General features: G+C 39.0%; 1 pseudogene; it reads right to left on the minus strand.

Annotated features, from left to right (window-relative positions):
* Nucleotides 1-4060: 4060 nt before the first annotated feature.
* The window catches only part of LOC131264906 (uncharacterized), a 46554-nt pseudogene continuing 35858 nt past the window's right edge, over nucleotides 4061-14756 (minus strand).

Here is a 14756-nt window from a genome sequence, read left to right on the forward strand (position 1 = left end):
ATTGGTCTAGGGACTTAAAATTGTTTGGTCGTATAACAACCACAATCTTGCATCTATAGATTTGTGCTTTGGGTAATGTTTTGTATAGAAAATAAATCTATCTTCAAGTCCGAGCTTTGCGATGCTCGGTCTTCGTGGTGTCTTCATATTTATATAATACTAGCTCGAAGCCCCGGCGAAGCTCGGGGAGGAAAAATGTGACTAAAGTTTTTATTCTTGGTTCATTTTCTATGCTATATTCAGTTTGCCTACGTACATATTAGTAGCAGTGATATCACGCGGAAATTTTCTTTCATCAATAGTCTAGGGGGCTAAGTGCATGGGTGTTGTTCCGGAGGATCGGAGTTCGAATCTAGGCTGAGAAAAACTTTTTTGTTGACGGTTGTGAAATATTTTTTCATGATTTTTTTTAGATATTTAATGTAATTTTTCAAATCCGATAATAGTGCATGGGTGTTGTTCCGGAGGATCGGAGTTCAAATCTAGGCTAGGAAAAACTTTTTTGTTGACGGTTGTAAATTTTTTTTTCAGAATTGTTTTTAGATATTTAATGTACTTTTTCAAATCCGATCATATTTTAATACATATTTTTCAAATTATCATAACCATTATTAAATTTAAAGCTTGGTGGTTCAATTTATTCACATAGTCATATATACCTGTATTTTCCCTGTGCTATCCATTCGTACAACTGGTGTACTGGTAGTGGTGCTCGAGCCTTGTATCAGAGGTTTGGTTTTCGAATCTCGATTGGGAAAATCTTTTATAGTACGAAATAAAATTTTTCTTCAAAATCTACGTTTGCCATTCAAGTAGCGATTTTTCCTCGCTATTTCTAACTTGTGCTATGGTTCCTCGGCAAGACTACGGCTTCGCTCTTGGTAAACCCGTGTTCGAGTCCCGTTTCCACTTAGAGTCAGATTGTAAAAAGCATGCTTCACGTGCACTGTAAAAATGTAGGGTTTATTGCCACATCTCATCACGGGACTTTGAAACTGAGATTTATAAAGATAAAGATTCCTTATTCATAATGCCACGTATTATTTGAATTTCAACTCTTTATATTGAAGCGTTTAAATTAATGTAATATATCTGCAGAACATTAGATGGTAAAACAATGCTGAACCCTTCTTATGACTCTGGCAATGAAACTTTAAAAATAAATTGTTGCCAGAACAAACTGCAATACCAATAACAGCAAAAGTTTGGGTAGCAGTTATTTCACACTCTCATACTTCACTATATTGTGACCGTGTGTAAGAAATCAACAATTTTAAATTGTAGTTCTAATGTACATCATTTTGCAACAACGAAACGGCCTTTTGTTTTGATTTTTGGGTATGTCTTGATTATTTGAAATCTAGCTTTAATAATCTGACTCTGTTCAACCAATCTGCCTGCAACATGTTGAACGATTTTTGTACCGGATACGTAAACGTATCCAGTGGCCCTAATCTTTCAACTTCCATGGCTACGTGTTGTAAATTATGTTGATAATTCCAAAATCTCTTTTTATTGTTATTTATCTATTATTTATCAAAGTTAAAAATAGGTCTGGCCCAGTTGGCTTACATAACCAGAGTTTTGAAACTTAAATATAGCCTGAACGAAGTTGGGATAAATTGATTGAAACAGTACGTCGCTAACTGATGAACTTAAAACCAATTAGATCTCCCAAATCATTTTAGGCCCTTGTTAGTTACATGAACGCATCGTGACCTCCAAATACAGTTTCTCGGAAACCAATCCTAAACAAGGCTCTAGGCCTAAGCTCTCGCGTAGCAGCGGACACATATAACGTTCCCAGTAAATCTGGACAATCAATATCACCACACATTAATTTGTGAACAAATAGACCTTGAGTCGTGTAACGCCTGTTTGCCAAGGTCTCCAAACCTAAAAGAAGACATCGCGTCTGGCGAACTCCAGGATCGGACGTACCAGCGCATAATAAACGGATTTGAGATAAAATGGATCTCTCTTTTGTCTTTTGTGTTCTGGAAAGTCTTTTGTAACAAAGAGAACAAAACCTAAGGTACGACGAGCTTTGGCAATGGTTGCATCTAACTACTTTTTTAAATTGAGCTTGCTGTCCAAATTAATACCTAGGTCGCGTACTAATTCGATACGGGGAACAGGAATCTGTGTATTGAAACGAAATTTGACTGCGCTTTCTAGTCTAGGAGATAATACAGTACAACACACAGTAAACTTTATCAATGGGAACATACAGTAGAGTAAAATCCTGGCCCGGATGTGTTGAACAATGTCGTTGATAAAAATGTTAAAAAGTGAAGGGCCCAGAATACTGCCCTGCGGACCTCCAGAGTTGTTGGTAAAGGTAGGAGAAATGGCAGGTCCGATGATCACTTGAATGATCACCATGAAGGTTCATGGTTGATGGGAGTCCACTCGTTGCGCGTTTGTTTCTGACGAATCCCCAAAAGCACTTGGGATTACGCCTCACTCCGAGTTGTATAGGCCAGGCTAGTTGACTAAGTTGTATAGGCCAACCACTGCCGAGGCTTATAAAGAAGATTCATCCGCAAACATTCCAGCATAGTCTCAGATGAGTTCCTTACCGCAGTAAGGCACCGCGGCAAATTTGCCGAAGTGACTCAACTAAACACGCGTGAAATTTTTTGGAACCTCAAATTAACATACTTAATGAATTTTTAAAATTATAAAAGTTATACAATAATTTGGAAAACTCTCTCAAGTTTCTTCACTGAAAATTTCAAATCGATCCGACATCTCAATAAAAAGATACAGTCGACTCTCGATAATTCAAACGTTCGATAATTCGAAACTCTCGATAATTCGAAGTATATCAGTAGTCCCTTGGAAAACTCTCACTATTTCGAATAAAAACAATACGATTTGGTACACTCGATAAAGCGAAATAAAATTCGAAGCTAGGTTGCTCTCTTCACGCGATAATTCGAAGCTGTATCCACTCAACTCGTAACAATTCAAAGTTCTGTGCAAGTTGAAACGTAATAGAACGCGTCACATTGCGGGTGCCCTGTAACACTCTGTTGTACGGGGACGAAGATATTCGTCCGCATTAGATCACATGGTGTAGACGGGCGGACGGACATATTTGGGCCACAACTGCTTTGTAGGAAGATGCACAAAGAAAAGTGTAGAAAAAACAGTTAGCGAAAACGGTTGGTAAAACAATACAAGCATACTTATTTCCAGTTCATAACTCAACAACCGTTGCTGCTTATTTCCTACCACTCTTGATAATTCGAACTCTCGATAAATCGAACTTTTTTCTGGGTCCCTCCAACTTCGAATTATCAAGAGTAGACTGTATTTAGTCTTGAGTACAGGAAAACGGAATCTCCCATACTCCCGGTTAGTCCGGATGAACGTTTGAGGGGTATCAACCGTAAAACGCGAATAAAAATTATTTAAATTCCTTGGAAAACATTTTTTCTTTGGCAAAACGATACAAAATGAGTTTTTTGGGCATTCTAAAAGTTTCATGCCGATACGTCAATCCAATCAAAAGTTATTTGAAAACAAAACTCCAAAAACTACCCGGGTAGGCGGTTGAACGGGTAACGGTTAAACATCCGTAAAAAGAGTAAAACAAAGTATTAGATACAGGGTTTACCATTTGATAGGACAAAATAATCAGATGATACCACAAACGCAGTAGATGATTCCACAAACGTGACAGATGACAAGCCAAGTGAGGCATGTATACAACAATCGTGGAAGATGATATCACAATTGTGGGAGATGATGGCACAAGCCGGTACGATGGTGTCAGTGAAGTACAAAATTGCGCGTATAAACGAAAGTCAACGCGGGTCAACATGTTTGTCGTGAAAGATCAAACAATAACATGATTGAATTAGTTGTACTTAACTAAAATAACCAGAATCAAACAGAAGTCCGTTATTTGTTTTATTTTATTTTAAATTGTGTAATGTAACAGAAAAAAGTAAGCATTTCACTTACACCACTTTCGATGGCGATTAGTTTACACTTAACAGAGGAAACATTAATTTTGAAAATGTTTGACGATAAGTCTACTTTGTTGGCCTCAAAAACAAAGCAAATCTGCAGAGTTTTTGGGATAGCCAAAGTACGATCCATGGCGCGAAAATCTTAACGCATCTATGATAATTGAATTGCCCGAATTAGCTGATGTTACGAATTTACAACTTTCAAATCGTTTTGTTAAAAACCATTCATTATTTCCTCCTTCCTTCATAATAAACCCTGGTGTCATATGTACGATAGGTGATTTATGCTTCAGATTGAGGAGATGGTATATCGGAGGAGAGCGCAAACTATGAACATCAAAATCATTCAATTCCGTTATCCTACATGCTGCCTGCTCCAAGCATTTCCATTCACTGCGTAACATATCCTTCATCTTATGCAGCGAATCTTCAAAAGGATAGGTCGAGGTTTCTGGCAGAGGACCAAACTTACACACTTCTTCGTAAATGTGTTGTAGATTATGTACATTACTGGTAAGATGTTCTCGTCCATAGATTGTAGGGTATTCTACAATAAATTCTTCTATGAGTATGCGTGCATCTTTCCATTGGTTTTTTAAGGCATTGGAAGAAAACAAAGTTATTGCACAGAAATACTTAAGGAAATGCTACGCTTGTTTAACTGTGTTTTTAAAATAACTATTCCTCCATAGTGTAAGAAGGATTTGTACTCTGACCCTTTCGAACAATGAAGGCAAGCTAGAGTACGTGCCTTACGTATAATTTCAAGCAGCGGCATCGCTTCTAAAAATGCTGATATTTCTTTGAGCTGATCGTCATCCCACCTAAGGTCCTTTCCAAAAGTGTTCCAGCTGTCCATTATTACAGCAACTTTCGTGTCACTCCTAAGTCTATAAGATGGAGACGATCGCCCACGATGATATCATCTACAATGTCCAAGCCGACGACATCAAGCAGAGGTGTTCGCTCTCTATGGTGTGAACTGCAAGTCTCTGCGCGGAAAGAAGCATCTGCGCGTTTTGGGGCACGAACACCTTCAAAAATAACTTTTCGTCCACTTGCTATGATATGTTCCCACCTTAGTACACTTTAAACACCCCTCCTTCGCTTTGAAATATTTCACACATAAAAATAAAGATTGTGTTTTATTTTATAAAACTTAAATGTTATACAACAAATTGAGCTTACTACCTTTTGAAAAGACACGAGCTGGGGCGTCAGCCACCAGGTGGAACGGATAGTTCGTCTCGTGCAGCATCAACCCATTGGTAGCCAAATGGTTTAGTTCCATTATACATGGCCTCAAGTATTGTTCAAGATCCTGTGGCTTTGACGGTCCACAAAAAATTGCCACTACTTTTATGGGCATGTGAGGTATTCTTTCAAACTTCATTAATATTGGCCAGAATGTAGTTAGGGAACTTCCATGTAAGGGAAGACTGTCAACCGACAACTTAGCCGATATTTTATTAACGTTAGGCATCACATCTCTAAAAGAAAAGAGTATTTTAAAAAAACTTGTGTCCCGTAGAAGCTCAAGGAGCTCATTGGTGCGTCTGGGTATTATTCAGCACTAACTTTTTCAAACGCCTTGCGAAAGGAAGCGGCTTCTCTACGCCGGGTGCAGTGATATTTTCTACCGGTTCGTACATGTCGTCTATCCCATTGTCTTCAGGAAAAATGTCCCCTTCGTCCATTAATACCTCAATTGAGATATGCTCGATTACTGTTAACGATGTTCCAGCCTTTCGTCATAGTAGCACTGAATTTCCTGATTTACACGAAGACACTTTTCTTCAGCTGCTTTAAAGTCTTGCTTCGCATCGTAGATGGCGATCGAACTGAGAGCAATCTCGATGTAAGGCGAATAACGATAAAGACGACAAACTGATACATAAATCTTCTTCTTCTTCTTGGCGTAAACGACCTCTTGGTCATGCCTGCCCGTTAAGGGCTTACGAGACTTGTTTCCCTGTTGTACGTACGTGGATAGTCAGTCCTCTCGTACAGGGGAGGGTCCGGTCTCGGTTGGGATTCGAACCCACGCCGTCGAGGTGGTGAGCCCCGGCGCTCATGGGCCGCTTTTCTAACCAGCGCTACCGCTCGGCTGTCGCGGACCCCCCTAATACATAATAAATACATATGTTATTTAACATTCATTATTTTTTATTTTTTAGTATGTTTAAGGAAAAACTTTTGTTTCGAAAATTTATTTTTTCATAAGGAGTTGAAAAGTGAAAATGAACTTCTCAAAGCCGGAGCGTCGCTTGGGTAGTAATCCAAAATGATCTACACTGCTTCCCAAAATGATAGCCTCCCATAGTTTTTTCTGTGCAGGTCGAATACCGAGCATATATTTTTTTTCAAAAAATACACAACTATTTGTAAGTATACACTGACTACTATATCAGTGGGTCCTCCATTACGATTTATTGCTTGGAAAATTCTTGATGGAATGCTCTCCAATAATTTTTCTAACGTATTTACTGATAAGGAACGCCAAGCATTTCGGATAGCAAGTTTAAGGTCCTTTATGGTCTCGTAATGTCTCCCATCTACATAATTCTCTTGAACTAGCATTCCTTACACATTTTCTATTGCTGGGGAAACGGCTGGCTAAGACATTGTTTTGATACTCGATCGTGCAAGGTGTTTTGCTGAAAAACTAGTTGTTGAGTGTTGTGATTTTCCAGATAAGGCTTCAAATGATTGTCCACGATGTCAATGTCTGTTTCTCCATTAATTTTTCCATATCATACGTTCTGTAGCAAACTCAAACTTTTTGGTGAAGTTTTAGGGGAGAACTCTCTTAGGGGAATGCACTCTCTTACATTATCATGCATTCAAAGCTCGCTACACAGCATTTTTGTTTACATTTAACCCCAAATCGCTTTTTGTCCTGTGGCAACTTTTGGCTGAATTGAAAGCAACTTAAAAAATTATCCGATTATCAAGCGAGGAAAGATTTTGAAGACGACTAGGAGACTTCTGAAGCTCATATTAATCCCTTGCGCTCGGGAACGTTTTCGCCTGCGCGAACCAGCAACTCGAGCCGAAATTGATCAAATTGGTAAACGCAGTGGTTAATTCGAAAAAATCTTCGCCTTAGATTTTCCCTCTACCCCATCTCCACGCTCGTCTTTGCCCCTTTTCTCCACCAGTTCCTTTCAGTTTTTTGTTTTTGTATTAGTTAAGGTTAGTTAATAAGTCGCGAAGGATTGTTAAGCCTTTCAGGTGGACAATGTGCATTAATAAAAATAAAAAAAAAATTAAAATTGAACGGTGCGTGGACTGAGCGGCCGCGGTGGGTCCCGAGCTCACAAGGGGCCCTGAGCTTTCAAGAGTTTTCTTCATACTTAAACAAAAATTCTATAGACTTCATCAATTTTCTTCAATGATCGAAAAGTAATCATTTGTAACCGATCAATAAAGGATAATTTGACTGCATCCTATAAAAATTGTTGCTAAGAACCATGACGAAATATTCGAATGATGGTCCGGAGTATAATCAGAGTTGAAGAGTATGATATAACTTGTTTCCAAGTTACCATTTGCACACACAAAATTTTGGAATATATCAAGCATAGGCAGTTTCAATGCAAGCAATGCGTTTTTCTAAATGTCCTGTTAGATGTTGCCGTACGTTTGAAAAAGCTGCAAAACATTTTAAATAAAAATGGTTAGTCCTTGTTAAACGAGGTACATGTTTAAACGAATATTTTATGCGGATTTTAATGGGTGAAATAAAATTATATAATTTCTCTACTCTGACAATTGAATGAGAAATGTTGAACAATATTGATAAAATCAAGCTTCGAGACAGTGGCGCATTTAACGGAGCGCGGACTGAGCGACCGCGGGGGGCCCCGAACCTTCTAGGGCCTTATTCGTAAGACTAATACTCAAACAAATATTTTATCAAAACAACAAGATTTTGGATTATAACAAGCTTAAGACTAATATAACGCGTTGCAAAACATAAACAGTTTCATCTAACTGATGTCGAGCAATGCGATTTTGACACATTCTGTTAGATGTTGCCATACATTTGAAAGAGCTGTATATCATTCCTAATAAACTGTTTTTATTTCTTTTAAAACGAGGAACGTTTTCAAACGAAAACTTCAAATTAAAATTGTATAATTTTAAAACTCTATTCATTGATTCAGAGTTTTTAGACAAAATTGATAAAATTAAACTTCGAGGAGTCTTCCAAAAAACTTATTGATTATAGTTTAAAAGTAAAAGCTAACTTTGATTTTGTTGAAAAGCATATACACAAGACGATTACGGTTTTACGTAGGGGCCCCGTTCATATTACCGCTTAGGGCCCACATTAGTGTGAAACAGTCAATGTATAGATGCCTTTCCTGTGCACATTTTATTGTATCCAGGCCGGACCCGGGGTGAGTCTGACTTGTCAAATAAGAATTTAATTCACAGACATTGACTGGCCGCGGATATATTTATCGAGTAGATATTAACCGTCGTTGGTGAAGTAAATTTGGAAGAAATTAAATTAAAAGCTAACTTAAAAATGTCTATGCAGGCACGCTGGACTAGACTGGGCAGTACTGCTGGTGCACACAGTGTAGTATCAATCAAATTAAAAATTTGACAGACTGTTTTAGCGTATGCTAAAACTTACGTCTTTCGTCTCCGGTGGTTTGGTTTAGAAAGAACGTGGGTCCACTTTATTTTCTAAACGGTAGATAGTTACATGTATCGCCTTCTACTGGCAAACCTGGCGCTGACGTTTGAACCCGTTAAATTGTTTAAATTTTAAACACACAGTTTCATTAGAAGGATTTTTTTATTTATTATTTATTGTTATGCTATTGTTCTATTTAGCGTGAAATTACCAGTCAATTTGTAAATCAACATTGAGCATGACATTGTAGATGAGAAGTAGCAATTAAAGATTGCAGGGCAATCAACTCAACATCTTGAGAAAATGCGTTGTCGTGTTTGTATTCTGGTTCTAAGAAACCACGTTATATGGTTCACCTAAGTAGGTATTACTTTTATATAATGTTGAGGAATCCAGTCAAGTGACACTGCTGAAAAATTTATATTTATGAACATTCTCATAGCTAAATTACATATTATCCTAGTACAAACCTCTTCTTTGTTCCATTTGTAAAGATTTGGAACAATCTTCTCAAACAAACTTTTGTTGAGTTTAATCAACAAAATGTTCTCCAGCGTATCATTCATCTTGGTCCGTTTATAGGATAAAACCAACCCAAGTGAACTAAACGCGCGCTCCACTGAAACTTGGTTCGATGGAACTGCAAGAAGTATTGTTGCAACTTCATACAATTTAGGGTGAGTGGATTTTCGCGATATCCAATATTGGCAAAGATCAAATGTTGAATTTTGATGGGCCTCTTAGTCCACTGCGTTCAGCTGTCGAGCGGATCTGGTTGGGGATGTTTGCGCTGTTTCTACATTTGATTCAGGCAACAAACCTCCATACGTTTCTGTCAAAAATATATCAAAATCAGTAGACCTATTATTTGACGTATTAGAGTCAGGTGAAGAAGAAGGTGATGGTGAAGGGGATGCCTGGACCTTATTTTTGATTTGCTGCATACGTTGTGATGTAGCGGTGATGAAGCTCTAGAAATAAACAAAATAAGAATTTTTATAATTATTATTCAACAAGTAGCGTCGATATGGGATATGCATAAAACCCCAAATTTATAAACCCAAAGTGGAATACTCACGGGTATTTCATCCTTTTCATCCAGGCTGAAAAATCTAGAATTTAGGTAATTCAATCTCGGTGTTCTTTCGTCGCTTTCGCACGGGAGCGAGGGTTGCACGCAGCAAATGCAGCACGTACCAGGTTTGTTTCACTAACTGACTAAACTGACTGACTATCACTAAAACTGACAAACTTTCGCGTACTTGCTAAACGGTACTTTATTGATTCGATCGGTTTCGCGATAACAGCCGAAAGGTCCGGGAACGTAAACAGAAAGAGGCCCGTCGATCCGTTGATCGACGGTTTTATAGGCTTCTTCGCTCCCCTCCACTTCCCTATGCGTGGGAGAGTTGCCCGTAGCGAAAGCTCTCCCACGCGCTCTCTCCTGTGACGTACCAGCACGCGGTGATAAGCTGACATTCCAGCACGCGGTCTGGCACGTCACACGATCTTCCGGGTCATGGAAGGGATTTGCATATTGATGGTCGCACGGAGGACGTCATCAATATGCGCTTATCGCATGATCGCGCGGATGACATAATTGATATGCGCTCATCGCATGATCGCGCGGAGGACGTAATTATTGTCGATCAATTATTTCCCACAACCACTCGGGTTAATTAGAAATGCGGCCTTAAATGCGATATTTTTCTTCAGAACTGTTGGCCTTTGTTTAAGAGACTGTGTTAGCGGTTCAACAAATCGATTTCCTTGAACTAGCCTAACTTGCATAATAACCTTCATCCAGTTCAAGTAAAAATCGTTGTGCGAGGTATGTATAGCCTGCATACACTTCGTGGCTATGTAGACAGGTTCAAATGGTGCAACATATTCTTTTATAAACTCCCATAGTTCCGTCTTGTCTAAAAATGAAATTTAATCTTTTAAATGCTTTATCATCAATGCTTTCGAATGGTGTTGGCTTAGCCCGATGAACAGATCCTCGTGGTTATTAAAATGGTTTAGCATTGCATAGATGCCTCCCCACCTCGTTTTTGAGTACAGCGGTGGAAGAGACTCGTAAAATTAGGTCAATGTTTGCGCGAGTTATAGAAGAAAATCCAATGCTGACTGAATATAATTTGTCTTTGCTACATAACGTCCGTAAATACATTTTCCACATTTTACGCAGTTTGTTGACTTATTTTTACAGTTTTTTGTCAGGCAGTGTTTTCTTTTCAACCCTTGTTTGCCCTTGCGAATGAGTAACCGTGGGATTCTGGTTTTCCCTTGTTTATAAAGGTGGTAAACTACTCCTGAAATCAGTTGTGGCAAGTTCTTCTGCAAGTTTGAACATAAATTGTTTTGTAGAACCTGTAGTATTTTTATATAAAATCCAGGAATTGATTGTAGCTAGATTTGGTACATTATAAATAAAACCTTGAAGTTTTCATCTGCTCGATTGCGATTTTACAGAATATTCCTTTGCCACTTTATGTGTTACATCTTAACTATAAGCAATACGGCCAGGCCGTTCTTTCTGAAAAAATAAATAAAATGTGTTACATCAATTCCAGATTTTTTTTCGGTATAAGGCTTAGTTCATTTAGAAATGAGGAACATTGTTTGTATGATGGTCGCGAATCCCGTGGACAAAAAGGGAAACCTTTGACAGCGTTTAGTAACAATAGTTGTTGCAAACGCTACGTGGGTGTGAAATAAACGAATTTCTTAAGTGTTTCAAATGGAAGGAAAAACTAAAAAATTAGTCCTTAATTGGTCTATTTTTTCACACTGAGTGTGCCACGTCGGTAGCCCCCCTTTATATCCTTTTGCCCGTGAGTTCCACGGGCAAAAGTAATCTGTTGGTACTCAGCCCGTTACATTAAGCAGCTACCGTTGCAAGGTTTTTACAAACCATTTGTAACAATAGTAGACACTTAATTTAGTCAAATTTTAACGCAATGTAGTCATTCCTGGTCCAAGACATTCACTATGCCAGAGGAGAAGCAAAAACTGATTATGCACAACTATCTAAAGAATCCATAAGCGTCATGTCGGGTGCTGTCAAAACAATTAAGTTTGCCTAAGTCGACCGTCGCGCGAGTGATTGAAAAGTATAAGGACGAAACAGACGACTGTTCGTACGGTGCAAACCAAGCGACGTTGTGAAACCGTGAATCGTCAACTGCGATTGAGAGTCATTAGGAAAATCAAGGCTAACCCAAACATCTCGGACTATGATTTGACCAAAAATTTTTACGCCGAACGCTCTACTGTACGGCGAATCCGACCCCGAGAAGATTTGAAGTGTTTTCGAGCCAGCAAACCTCCAAATCGAAACTTGAGACAACAAACAATAGCCAGAAACAGGGCTCGGAAGCTGTACGATCAGGTGCTGACCAAATCGCTTGGTTGCATTTTGAAGGACGATGAATCCTACGTGAAAGCCGATTTTAAACAAATCCCGGGTGTAAAATTATATACGGCTTATGCTCGTGGCGACGTCCCCAAAAGGTTTAAATTTGTATTCGCCGATAAATTCGCAAAAAAAATTATGATCAGCAAGCAATCTGCTCATGTGGCCAAAAGACCACCGTGTTTGTGACGAACAAGAACATGAATTCGGACTTGTATAAGAAGGAGTGCCTTGTTTATTTATTTATTTATTTCCTTACAAAGTGTGTGGCCAACAACACGGCCTGGACACTGAGCTTAATACTAAGGACTAACTCTAGCATAAAGTAGCTGCAATTCATTTTTAAAACGTAACATAGAGGAGTTAAAGTCAAAGTATTCATAGTAATTATTAAAGTTTCGCATCATCACTAACAGAGGTTCGTTATGACTGTATAATCGCCTACGTAGTTGAGGTGCTAAAAATTGTCTATTTCTTATAATTCTTGCAGGAGCATATATGTTAATTCTAGCCAGCAAATCAGGGGCGTCAATCTCTCCTATCAAAAGCTTACAAATGAATACGCATTGCGCAACTTTACATATAGTCAAGTCGAAACGATACAGATCGAGAGAAAAGTTGTAACGCGACACAAGTAAGCCGACGCTGAACTGCCTCTATTCTATGTGTCCAGTAATCGGTAGACGGTAACCAAATGACGCTATTGAACTATAAAATTGAACGGACCAGACTGACATATAACGCTTTTACACATGTAGGATCTGTGAATTCCTGACACTGCTTGCAAACAAATCCTAGCATCTTCGTAGCTTTATCTATTATTTTCTTGTAGTGCACATTGAAAGTTAACTTACTGTCTAGGTAAACTCCGAGATCGCGGACCTCGGTTACGCGAGCAATATCGGTACCCATGATTTTGTAATTATGAACGACAGGTTTGTCTATTCTATGATAAGTTAACACACAACACTTTTCAGTTGAAATACTTAGGTCGTTTAGATGGCACCAATCACTAAAGTTATCACAGAATGTTTGCAAAGTATCGCAGTCCATTTCAGTCTCAATTGGCAGATGAATCCGCAGGTCATCCGCATACATTAAGCAAGCCTTTTCGGGAATCACAGAAGCCACGTCGTTAAAAAATATTGAAAACAGAAAAGGGCCAAAATTGCTCCCTTGTGGTACGCCAGAAGTACCTTCAAACACATTGGAGCACACATCACCTTTCTGCACGGAGTAGCGACGATCGTGGAGATATGAGCTGAACCACTCAACCAGCGATGGTGACACACCCAGCCTCTGCACTTTAGCCAGCAGTAATGAATGATTCACACGATAGAAGGCCGCTTTTAGGTCCGTGTATACAGCATCCAGTTGGAGTCCGTACGCGAAAGTTTCATGGCACACGGTGACAAATTCAAGTAGATTTGTTGTTACAGATCTACGCGGATAGAAACCATGTTGGCGCCTGCTGATGACATCCCGGCAGCAATTCAAAAGATCTCGATGGACAATGACCTCGAATACTTTTGAGCGTTATGCCTCTGCAGTTCTCTGAGAGAAGTTATGCCTCTGTAGTTCTCAGCATGTTTTTTGTCGCCTTTCTTGTGAATAGGAACCTTCCAAGAAAATTTCCACGCAAAAGGGGAACGTACCCTGTTCAAGCGACATGGAAAATATCTTGGACAGAGGCATTGCGAGAGAGTCACTACATTTTTTTTAATATCTTTGACGGTACACCATCAGGTCCTGGCCTCAATGATTGCTTTATCGTATTAATCGCTTTTTAACCGATTCGACCGACACATCAATATCAGATGGAGTAAAGTTGACTAATTCACACGGAACATTTGCAATTGCGGCATTCAAGCGTGGCATGTCGTAACTAACTCCACTTGAGAACTGATTTCTAAAACGGTCTGCAAAGTGATTACAGGACTCTTGGTCGTTAGCGGAAACTGAGCCATTGTACGTTATGAGCTGAGGTATTCGCGTATTAACGCGCCTCGAGTTTACGTAGCTCCAGAATTGGCGTGGGTTACTTCTCAGGTTCTCCTGAATCCTTCTCACATACTGATCATGCAATATTTTGTTCAGTCGTCGATACAGGTTATGTGCCATACAGCCGTTGCCACCTACAGCTCTAAAGGATAAAAATAAGGAAAAACCAAAGTAATTGTGGTTATGATACATTGTAAGACTCCAAGAACAATAAACATTATTATTTTGGTATACTTTAAAGCTATTCTTATGTATTTTTGAATAATTTTGCGTTTAATTTTTATACGTGCATGCATACGTATGACAACTAAGAAGCCGGCATTGTGGTGTTCAACTCGACGGCATAATACGATAGAAGTCGCACTAATTGTAACGTTGTTATAAGTAAACAAACTCTAGGTTTCCATGGTAATTTGACAGACGGAGAAACTACTCGATAGGTATTTTTATGGGTTGTTATAATTTTACCGACTGCTCAGTTGAATACATTCGCGATACCAATTCGAGTAGATAAATTTATCGGTCGATATAATCAAACGGGTTGGTAAATTTTATCGACTGCTTTCGCGATAGGTACCAATGTGTCTCATTTTTGCATAGTGGGTCATTTTTTTTCGATAGCTACGAAAGCAAGAAGCTTTCACACGCTTCAGTTCGTGAAGCTGGCGCGTAGACCACGGGGAACCACGCCTCCTGATTCTTT

This window comes from Anopheles coustani, chromosome 3 (genome assembly GCF_943734705.1).
Source record: "Anopheles coustani chromosome 3, idAnoCousDA_361_x.2, whole genome shotgun sequence".
Classification (NCBI taxonomy): Eukaryota; Metazoa; Arthropoda; class Insecta; order Diptera; family Culicidae; genus Anopheles; species Anopheles coustani.